This window comes from Panthera uncia (assembly GCF_023721935.1).
Source record: "Panthera uncia isolate 11264 chromosome D3 unlocalized genomic scaffold, Puncia_PCG_1.0 HiC_scaffold_8, whole genome shotgun sequence".
In the NCBI taxonomy this organism is placed as follows: Eukaryota; Metazoa; Chordata; class Mammalia; order Carnivora; family Felidae; genus Panthera; species Panthera uncia.
Genome location: NW_026057586.1, coordinates 10,765,481 through 10,777,512, shown reverse-complemented (window position 1 = coordinate 10,777,512; position 12,032 = coordinate 10,765,481).

Below are 12,032 nucleotides of genomic sequence, written 5' to 3'. Positions count from 1 at the left end.
TTGTCTATGGCTGGTTTGTACCACGAAAGGAAATGTTGAAAAGTAACACTAGAGACCATCTGTACAGGGCACCTGTGACATTGACCATCTGGTCCTTTCAGGAAAGACTTGCTGACCACTGCCTGGAATCCACGAGAGCTGCCAGCAATTTCAAATTACAACACAATAGTAGTAAAAAGCAGCAGCTCACAATCCGGAAGGATTTCAAAACCCGGAGCTTCTCCCTGAGGAGTAAATGGCTTAAACTCCACACGGGGCACCCCAACTTTTAAGTTCCACACCTGAGAGATGAGCCGCCAAAACATAAGCTTTGAAAGCCACCACAAGACCCACAAATAACAGCGAACTGAGAAACCTCTCTTAAAGGGCCTAAACGCCCCCGGGCCAAGCCTGAAGGAGCCCTTTGAAAACTCCCAGACTTTCCGTGAAAGAAGCTCATTTGCTAACCTTAAAGCCATGGCTTGAGGGTCAGGGCCTGTCGATGTGCTCCTGAGAGGGAGGCTGGTGGGAACCACCATTTCTTCATCTTCTTTCCAGCCAGTACCAACTTGATGCATCCCGGCTGCCTTGCCAACAACTTGGGGGAAAAAAAATTCTGGCACAAGCAACAAAGGGTCAAGAATTTGGACGATGTCACCCTTATTGTGAAAATCACGGCAACAAAAATGAAGCCAACTACAAGTCCTTGACTTCTCTTATCAGAGAGCTGCACCGCAGGGAATCTTGCAAGCAGACTGCCCCCACGGAAATCTGCAGACAGGTGAAGCCAGTCAGTCACAGCTCCTTCTGCTTGCCTGGAGGGCTTACAAGGTAATTGGAAGAATTGCTGGAGATCCTGTGGGCCAGCAGGAGAGCCTAAAAATCCTGGGAGTTGCATTCTTTTGGAGATTTCCTCTCTGGGTCCCAGGATAAAGAGCCAAACAACAGAAAAGGAAAGGGAAAGGGGAGGAAAGAATAAAGAATGGAAGGAAAGGAAGAAAGCTTTCCTGTATTTCTTTTTTTTTTTTTTAATGTTTATTTATTTTGAGAAAGAAAGAGAGTGGGAGTGTGTGCACGTGAGCAGGGGCAGGGGCAGAGAGAGAGGGAGAGAGAGGACCCCAAGCAGGCTCCCTGTTGTCAGCACAGAGCCCAAAGCGGGGCTCAAACTCAACCTTACGGAACCCTGAGATCATGACCTGGGCCGAAATCAGGAGTAGGATGCTTAACCGACTGAAAGACCCAGACCCCTTTTGTATTTCTGGCCGTGGGACATATGAAGCTATAGCCAGAATGTTCTTCATGGCCCTGTGGAGCGGCCTATCACCATGTCTGCTTTCCAGGGGAGACCTTACCAGAAACACACCTACCTGGAGACAAGGGCATTGTCACTCTAACTCTCGCTAGATTTCTATCTCACCCGAGGGAGACAGAGCTGAGAAATCGTTGCGAAGGTCACAGCACAGGGACATGAGCCATAAAAAGAGATTAATCATACACTGAAATGTAATCCTAACAGTATAGAATGCATCCTCTCCTTCACACCTTATCACCACATCATCAAAGCTCCAGAAAATGAAAGTGGATTACAGATGAAATAATCACAAGGCATTGGCTTTATGTAAGGAGACCCAAAGGACACTAGAGGAATTTGAAACAAATGGAAAACAACTATTAACACGATAAATATTATTCAAATATGTCAGTAATCACTTTCACATGTATGATATAATCATTAGAAACAAAAGGTAAGAGTGGATATAAAAAAAACCCCATGTTATATATAAGAAACCCACTTTATTTTTTTAAATGTTTACTTATTTTTGAGAGAGAGAGACAGAGAGAGAGAGAGAGGGACAGAAAGAGAGGGGGACAGAGCATCCGAAGCAGGCTCTGTGTAGACAGCAGACAGTTCAATGCAGGGCTCAAACTCACAAACTGGGAGACCATGACATGATCCAAATTTGGACACTTAACTGACTGAGCCACCCAAGTGCCCCAAGAAACCTACTTTAAGTGTAAAGACTCAAATAAGTTAAAAGTAAAGGGATGGCAAGGTGTACCATGTTAATATTAATAACAAAATCTCTTTAATCGGTATATAAATTTCAGAAAAAGTGGACTTTAGAAGACGGAAAAGCACCAGGTGTGAAGAGGGAGATATAGACAGATTCCTCCATATCTTTAGATAGATAGTGATATATAGATCTGTACACTTATCTGTATATCTCTATATAAATAATTATATGCTTATATATCTATATCTATAGAAAAGATTGATAGAGATAAATAAGTCAATTCTCCATGAAAATATAACTTTGCATGTGTGTGCCTCTAACAAAAAAACACAAACCTAGGAAGGGAAAATACTTACAGAAGTTAAAGAATAAATAGTCAAGTCCATTATTTACTTTGAGACTTCAACACCCTCTTTCAGTAATTGACAGTTCAGGCAGCATTAAATCAGAAGTGATATAGTTGGCCTGACCAGCTTTATCATTCAATCAAATTGACATTTATAGACTATGCCATCCAACAGCAGCAGAATACATATTCTTCTCAAACTCCCATGGAACATTCATTAAGATGGCAACAATCTTGATGATCAAAACACCTTGGCAACCTTTAAGGATAGAAATCCTACAAAGTATATTTTGTTACCAAATGGAATTAAAAGAGAAGTCTATATGAAGGATACCTGGAAAATTCCCATATATTTGAAGAACATAGTACACACTTCTAAATAATATATGGAACAAAGAATAAACCTCAAAAAATATTTTTTCAAATTTACTTTAATGTTTATTAATTTTTCAGAGGCAGAGACCGAGCGCAAGTGGGGGTAGGGCACCGAGAGAGGGAGACACAGAATCTGAAGCAGGATCCAGGCTCTGAGCTATCAGCACAGAGCCCCATGCAGGGCTCGAACTCATGAACTGTGAGATCATGACCGGAGCCAAAGTTGGACGCCTAACCTACTGAGCCACCCAGGTGCCCCGTAAATCTCAAAAAAATCTTAAAAATTAACAGAAGTGAAATAAAGATACCATTTCAATGAAATTTAAATTTAAATGTTATGAAAAATGACATAAAATCAATAATCCAAGTTTCCACCTTAGAAAATTAGACAAAGAACAATTTAAGACAAAAGCAAGCAAAGCATAAAATCAGTTAAAAAAAGATCAATGGAATTGAAAAAAACACATAAAAACAATAGGCAAAATCAGTAAGACCATAGGTTATTTCTTTCTTTTCCTTCCCCCTCCTCCCCCTCCCCCCCTCCCTCTACCCCCTTCTCTCCTTCTCCCTCCTCCTCTTCTTCTTCTTCTTCTTCTTCTTCTTCTTCTCCTTCTTCTCCTTCTTCTCCTTCTTCTTCTCCTTGAGAGAGAGAGAGAGAGAGAGATTGCAGGAGAGGGGCAGAAGGAGAGAGAGTATCCCAAGGAGGCTCCACGCTCAGCACAGAGCTCATGGACAGGATAGATTCCATGATTCCATGACCTGGGAACATGACCTGAGCTGAAATCAAGAATTAGACCCCCAACTGACTGAGCCACCCAGGCATCCCAAAAGAAAGGTGATTTCTTGAAAGAATCAATACAACTAACACATGTCTGCAGGACAACCAAGGGGGGGAAAAGTGGAGACACATATTATAAATATTAGAAATAAAAAAGGGGTTATCAGTCTTAATTCATGAACATTAAGGATAATAAGTGAAAACTGTAAAAACCTCTGACCGCAGATTTGATAAATTAGATAAAACAGACCAATTCATTGAGTCACAAACTACCAAACTCACACAAGAAAAAGTAGATAATCTGTGTAGGTCTTTATCTATTAAAGAAATTGAATCACTAATAATATTATAAAAAGGAAAACAACAAGCCCAAACTATTTCATTTGTGAATTTTATCAAATATTTAATAAAGAATGATGCCATTTCTCTACTTTCTCTTCAACAAAAAGTAGAAGTGAAAGGAACTCTTTTTTTTAAGTAATCTCTATACCCAACATGGGGCTCAAACTCATAACCCCAAGAGCAAGAGGCACATGCTCTACCAACTGGTACAGCCAGGCACCCTAAAAGGAACTCTTCTTAACTCATTCTATGCTCATTCTATGCAGCTAATGGGCATGGTATTGTCATAGATGGATGGAACTGAAAAGAGAGCCCAGGGGAAAGAAATACACGTATGCTCACTTGATGTTTGAGAAAGGAGCAAAGAGAATTCAGTGGAGAAAGGATAGTCTTCTCAGCAAGTGGTGTTGGAACAATTAGATGTACACATGGAAAAAAATAAACCTAGACAAAGACATCATATCTTTCCCAAAATTTATTCCAAAATGGATCATGAATATAAATATGAAATACAAAACTACAAAAATCTTAGAGGAGGACGTTGCAGAAATCTATGTGACCTTGGATTGTTTCATCAATTTTTGATGCAACATCAAAAGCAAGATCCATGAAAAAAAATTGATCAGATATACTTTATTAAGATAAAATCTTCCACTCTGCAAAAGACAGTGTAAAGGAAATAAGATGACAAGCCACAGACTGAGATAAAATGTTTGAAAAACATATCTGAAAAATATATTTTATCCAAAATACAGAAAGAGCTCTTTTTTCTGTATTTTACCCAAAATACAGAAGAAAGAATGCTTAAAACTCAACAAAACAACCTAATTAAAATATGGGCAAATGATCTGAACAGACTTCTCACAAAAGGAGATGTACAGTTGGCAAATAAGAATATGAAAAGATGCTCATCATAATTTATAATTAGGGAAATGCGAATGATGAGAGACAACTGCAAACCTATTTGAATGGCTAAAATCCAAAAGTTCCTGAGACCAAATGCTCGTGAAGGGGAAGAGCAGCAGGAACTTTCCTTCACTGTTGGTGGAGATTCAAAACGGTACGGCCATTTGCGAACACAGTTTGGTATTTTTTAGTGAACCAAACATAGTCTTACCATATGATCAGGCAGTCGTGCTCCTAGGTTTTTACACAACCCATCTGAACATTTATGTCCACACAAAAACCTGTATGGGAATGTTTATATGAGCTTTATTCATGATAGTAAGAAAGGAAGGCAGCCAACAAGTGCCACTACAGGTGAATGGGCAAACTGTGGTACCTCCATAAAACACTATTCAGCAATAAAATAAATCAGCTATCGAAGCACAAAAGGATACGAGGTACCATAAAAGAACATTGCCATGTGAAAAGAGCCAGTCTAAAGGACTATCTGTTGTATGATTCAAATTATAAGGTATTCTAGAGAAGGGAAAACTATAGAGAAAGTAAATGACCAACAGCCTCCGGATTTGGGGGGAAAGGGAAGGACGGTTAAATAGGAAAACCACAGGGACATTTTTAGGGCAAGGAAACTATTCTGTGTGATGATGTGATTGAGGTTATAAAACACTACACTTTTGTCAAAACCCACTGACTGTATAGCATAGAATTAACTTTAATATATGCAAATAAAAATATTTAGGATGTTGGGGGCATCTCAGAATTGAATACAGATGTGACAGGAAATACAAGTGTACGATATAACTATGTAAAATCATGAAACAACCTCACTGAAAGATGCAGGGGTGGGGGAGGTGCTGAGCCAAGTAACTATGGAAATAACTGGAGTCTGTAAAACTAAAGGTAAAAGAAGTTATACAGAAGGCCTATAATCTAGGTGATAACCCTTTTGTCCCAAAGGGGAAACTGGCTCACAATCTTAACATTGCTGTAAATGTGTATTAGAATTGAATATTCAAGTCAATAAATGACAGATATAAGAAGCCAGTTTTCTTATTGTTGGAGCCTAGTTTCGATACAATAAGCAAGTGCGGAAGGCTAGAATGATATATGAGCTGGTGGCTTAGTGTTGGAAACATGAGCATAAACTCATATTTTGCTTAATGCAAATGCAAATATTAATGTATGGAAATATGATTAAGATATGTGTATATGCAAATAACAGCAAATACACGCATAGATTTCCTTGCTCTGTTAGCTGAAAAAGCCTAATAGGAAAGCAACAATATCCCAATAGCAATAACAATACCTATTGCCCAAATCTTGGTTTCTAATACCATTCTCCAATAAAATTTACCATATCTCTTTGGAGAAACGGCTACTCCTGGGAGTAGAGGAAGGAATATGCAAGATAAGCCTAGAGCACCTCGTAGTGCTAAAAAGTGAGGAAGTGCTACACACACACATACACACACATACACGGGACTATGTCCTAAGGACACAAAAGCCAAAGATAAGAACTCCCAATGGCCAAAGCTGGAAACATTTGAGCCGCAAAATAAAGTACTATGGTATTATAACCCAAAATATAACATAGATATCTATGAGTCTATACTGATATAAATAAACCAATCATTAATAAGTAAATATGTTGTGAGAATAGACACATATCCCATAAAAGTTACCTTAAAAATTAGGCACTTACTGTGTCCTCAATGAGGGGAAGGATAATTTTCCATGTCCTAGGTGTGGGCTACAGGTAGGTACATCCTTCCAAAAAATATAGTATGGAAAGGGAAGAAAAAAGAATAACTTTGGAGATAACTGACAAACACTACCTCAAACAGGTACTCAAGGTCAACATCAGCAGTAATAAACCATGCTGATAGTATGCACCCTTGTTTTAACATATAATGAAAATAGCAGTTTACGTCAGTGCAATTCCTCCCCCAAACCGATGACCCCAGTCTGATCATTAGGAAAGTAAAAATCAAAATAGAGGGACATTCTATGAAATACCCAACCAGAGCTACTCAAACCTGTCAAGGCCATCAAAAACAATGAAAGCCTGAGACACTGTCATAGCTAAGAGGAGCCGAAGAAGCATGAAAACAAAGTAACGTGGTAGGTATCTTGCATGGGACCCTGGAACAAGAGACATCAGGTAAAGTCTAAGGAGATTCGAATAAATTATGAATTTTAGTAATGATGTATCATTGTTGGTTCATTAATTATATTAAATGTAAAGTGTTAATACTAGGGGGAACTGCACATGCTTATGGGAAGACTATACTGTTTTCACGACTTTTCAGTCAATCTAAAATTGTTTTTTTAATGTAAGTATATTCAAAACGTTCTTGCAAACAGATATTTGTAGCCAGAGTTGCCTCATAAATCAAACGCTACGTAACACTGACTGAAAAATAAATGGTGCCTCTAGAGTTGTGCAATATGGCGCTCTCTTTCTACAGTGGGATTATGATCTCTAAAGGGATTATGCAAAAGGTGTTTGTTTTGCACCATGACTTTGATATTCACTACTTGTGTGTTTGGTGCAGCCCTAGTTTTGCGGTAACTCTTGAGTCCCTACCAATTGAGCAAGGTATCACAAGAAAATTCTAACATCCAAAGAAATTCCACTGGGTTGGAGGTAAATGTGTGAGAGGTACAGTATGGTATCTGCAGAGATCATGTGAATGACCATATCCTTATCAATCTTCTTCAAACCAAGCTCAAATATCACCTTCTTGTGAAGTAAAGTGGTCCCTCACTACATTCCTCTGCCATATCCCCTACCGCCATAATGAGCCAGTGAGTGGTTCCCTTCACCATGTTCCAAATCCACTTTATACTTCCCTCCAATAGCATCTGGACTGATAATTGTATTGCTGTGCACCTACCTTCTTTCATTTAGAATATGTCTTTGGTGTTAAGAGACTTTGTGTTATTCTCCTTGATTTTCTCAGCATCCGCTAAAGTGCTTGCCCTATGACGGGTACGCAATAAATATGTACTGCTTGGGATTAAAAATGGAAGTTGAATAAGTGAGAGGGCTCCTCCTAGGAGGAGAATATATCAGAATAGATTCTCACTATCTTATGCTGTGGCTTCAGCACCCAACTATGTATGTAACATTATTTTACAGTGCCCAGCTCTGTGTAGTACTTAGGCTAAGTGTGTGTGTGTGTGTGTGTGTGTGTGTGTGTGTACATTTATGTTACTTAGTGTACAGAACCAAATCATCCTAAAAATGAAATGATATAGGGGTCACCTAGATATCACATTTTAAAGATATTTAATGGTATTCTTCAAAAGGACCTTTGGTGAAAATAATTGCTTAAGTAGTAAAATACCTTTTAAAATTTGCATTTTCACCTCTTGATATTTTTAGTGGTTGAGGGACACTTCAGGGACATATTGACTTACAGGTGGTTGAACAGTGGTTTAACTGTCTGAGATTTAACTTTTGAAAAAAATTAACAATGCTATTATATTTCCAAAGGATATCTACTAAATACTTGAGTATTCCAAACCAATATCCCTTGACTCTTCTATTATTAATGCAAAGCAGTGTAGGTATGTTATTTAAAAATTCATTATTATTCTGATCTTTTCTCATCTGGGGCAATGTCTTAAGGTAAAGGCTAATTATAAAAGCCACATGTCAGATCATTTCTACTTGAATTAAAGAACTGCCTGGAAAAAGAGAAGCCTTTGCAATTGCTTTATAAAGGTGATGATGTTGTTGAGATCCCAAGTCTCTCCGTGGGACTGTTGCCATGTTTAACATATTTAATACATTTAAGCATCCTACCTATCAGAAAAGCAATTAGAGGCCATAATGGAATACTCTGATTTACTTAATGTTATATACCGTATAAAAAGAAATGAAAGTGATTAGGGAAGGGAAAATTGGGGGCTGAAGTCTACCTTAGGGAGTAGCATACATGCCGTAGAAAGTAGCATTTGGCTTTTTGAATTGTTTGGCAAGTGACAAAACAGGCGCCAGCTTGGCAATGAATAGCTCGGCGTCCATAATGCTCTTTGAGTTCAAATCCCAAGGCTTCACCCGCCCGGTGCCATCAATTTAATTAGAAAAGAGAACGCATTTTAAAGTAGCACATGATTTACAAGGGCAGAAACCCTGCTGCCATCTGGAATGTTAAATACTCCAAGATGATTCACTCAAAAAGTCTAAACTATGACTTCCAGTTCTCGTTATCTCTATCGATGTCAATAAACCTATTAATTTTTATTAATGTTGCAAACCAATAATAAAGCAGAATTAGAAACTCTAAGAAATGTAGAATTTTGATGTAATATAAAATTCTCTGTGGCTTGGTGCTACTGTCTTATATTCAATTGTACTTTGCACCTCTGAGCTGACGATGCTCGTGTGTGCCTTGGCACAAAGCGGAGGCACAGTCTTCTAAGTACAAGTGGCTGGAATGCAACTCCTGGTGGAGATCTTGCTTATGGCTTGTCAACCTTGCCTTTGTCAGAGAGGAGTCAAGCCTCAGTTTACCAGTAGCAACAAGGTATTTTAACTGCCCGGTAAGGAATACATCAGTGATTTTGTGTTACAGACCGACCCCCATATTCTAATATTTTCTCAAAAAATATTACAGAGAAAGGATTTCAGACCGCTTGCTTTCCAACAAGAAAAGTAGAAAGCATGGAAAGCAGTTACTTACGCAAAGTTGCCCTTTTTAAGTGGGTGGAGATACGCAGTTCCTGATTTATTTTCTCTCTTTCTTGTTTTCTTCTTCCCTGGGTTTATTATTTTAAAGACTTGCATGTGTTGGCCCCAATCTGACCCGGAGACATTTTCAAATACAGAATTTCACGTTAAAAATGCAAATTAAATTGACTTCTATTGTTCTAAGTCGGCTGCCTTAAAAATCAATACCACAATCAAATATATTTGTAGGAAGGTTAAGAATCAATTACAATTCAGATGTGCAAAAACTTGGGGGTGATTAATATGCTTCCCTATGTGTTCATTTTATACCGTGAACTGTTGGGAAAAAGGAACCTCCACCTAGTGTTTATCTTTGAGTGAAGTAGACGTGTGCTAGAGGAATCGACAGCCTTGACCTCAGGTTCTAGTGACGGTGCCTATTACATTGGTATTTGGGTCAACTGTTGGCCATTTGCTGTCTCCTTTAATCAAGGAATACTACATTCCTTGATAAGATAGAGACCGTGGAGTCTGATATCAGCAGGGAAAAGTTAAAGGAACCTGTTGGCCTTATTATCTTGCTTTTGTTCCTGGGACACAGATTACTGCTGAAAGATAAATCAGGGAACCAGAGCTGACATTAATGATGCTCACCTTGTGTTACCCACACATTAGAATCCTTCACCAGTCCTGGGAGTCTCAGTGCTTGGTTCTTGGCCCCTTGAATCTCAAAAGCAATGCAAATGAGGGGTGCCTGGGTGGCTCGGTGGGTCCTTTCAGCATCTGCCTCTTGATCTGGGCTCAGGTCGTGATCTCTGTGAGATCTCTCTGTGAGGTCTCTCTGTGAGATGGAGCCTGCGTGGGACTCTGCACTGATAGTGCGGAGCCAGCTTGGGATTCTCTCTCTCTGCCCCTTTCCCGCTCGTGCTCTCCTTCTCTCTCTCTCTCTCAAAATAAATAAATAAACTTTAAAAACGCATTGCAAACGAATGGCAGGTGCCGTGAATACTCCAATGTGAATTTACTGGGGTTTTAAAAAATATATTCCTGCCTCAATTTTCTTTCTTTTGCTTATTTATTTGTTAATCGTGATGATATAAATATCACACACAAGTATTTACTTGAATACCCTCTATAGGAGGATCGTCACTATGGAGAGAGAAAAATATAAGTCATATGATAAAGCTCCTAGGTTAATAACCTACGGAGCTGAAGTTTATGGAGAGACAGCATAGTGTAATGGAAACCAGAACTAGCTTGCCCAGGTGTACATGATTACTACTTATTACATGAATGACTTAAGGTGAATTTCTGTCTCTCTTTGCCTTAGTTTCCTTTTTAGTATCCCGGGAATAACACCAGCTTCTCCTTGAATGAATAGAGGATTAAACGAGATCACACACTTTTAGGAAAGAAAGAAAAAGAAAAACACTGAGCATAGGACCTGGAAATACAAAGGCTTAAAACCAACCAACAGCAACAACGAGAAGTGTGAGAGATTTAGGGAAACAGCTTTGTTTGGTATATTCAGAAACATTTGAAAGAATACAAATCCTCCCATCGTTAATATTTGGCTTTGTTTGGCCAGTAGCATAACTCATAAGACCATTAAGACGCAGCTACTCTTTGCGAAGCCTGGAGGAGAGCTGCACTTGTCACCAAGTCTCCTGTTTGCATGAACCTGTCATTCTGGTCAAAAGCCACGCCTTCACGTCCAAGTGTTCCTCACCGATATTTTTCAGGCTGGGACCTGGATATTTTCTTTGCTGAGATTCTATTCAGGGTTTATTACATACCACTCTGCTTAGAGGTCCTCAGTAGATACCACTAGTGGAGATAATCTTCGGTGTTTGTTCATTTACTTACTGAGAACGAGTGAACGCAACAGGGAGAAATACGTAGCATTTTTATAGTTCACAATTTTTCTTAGCGTGTGCGAATTTTATCTTCAGGTATTTATAGAAATATATTGTAGACAATATTTTATAGGAAGAAGAAGATTTTGCTCTTAAAAACTGTGTGGAGACAAATTATTTTAACAATGTGTGGTAGTGATAAGTTATTAGGAATAAATACACTATGTGATGTATCCACGTCTAATTTTATTTATACATTTAGTAAAAAAACATTTTCAAAAACTGGGGGGCGGGGGGATTCTATGTAAATTGAATTAATCAAGTGCAGGTTATGTGGTAAGTTTTAAAGAAAGGTAAAATTAGATAATTAGTTCTGTAGACAGAGGAAGCTTCCAGAATAATGGAAAGGTCACCTGGAATGAGAACGAAATTTCTGAAAACTGAGGTCTCATTATGAACTGGACAATTGCCTAGAACTTGCCTGAGCCCTAAGATAGGATAAAAAAAAGGAAAGATGATGAAGATTTACTCAGCAGAGAACATATGGCAATGTGTTCTTAACTTTTGTTTTTTCCAAAAGAGAGAGGATAGGGGAATGTAGGTAAAAGCCAAGGGTGCAGGTTTTTATTTTTTTTTATTTATTTATTTATTTTTATTTTATTTATTTTTTATTTTTTTATTTTTTAATATATGAAATTTACTGTCAAATTGGTTTCCATACAACACCCAGTGCTCATCCCAAAAGGTGCCCTCCTCA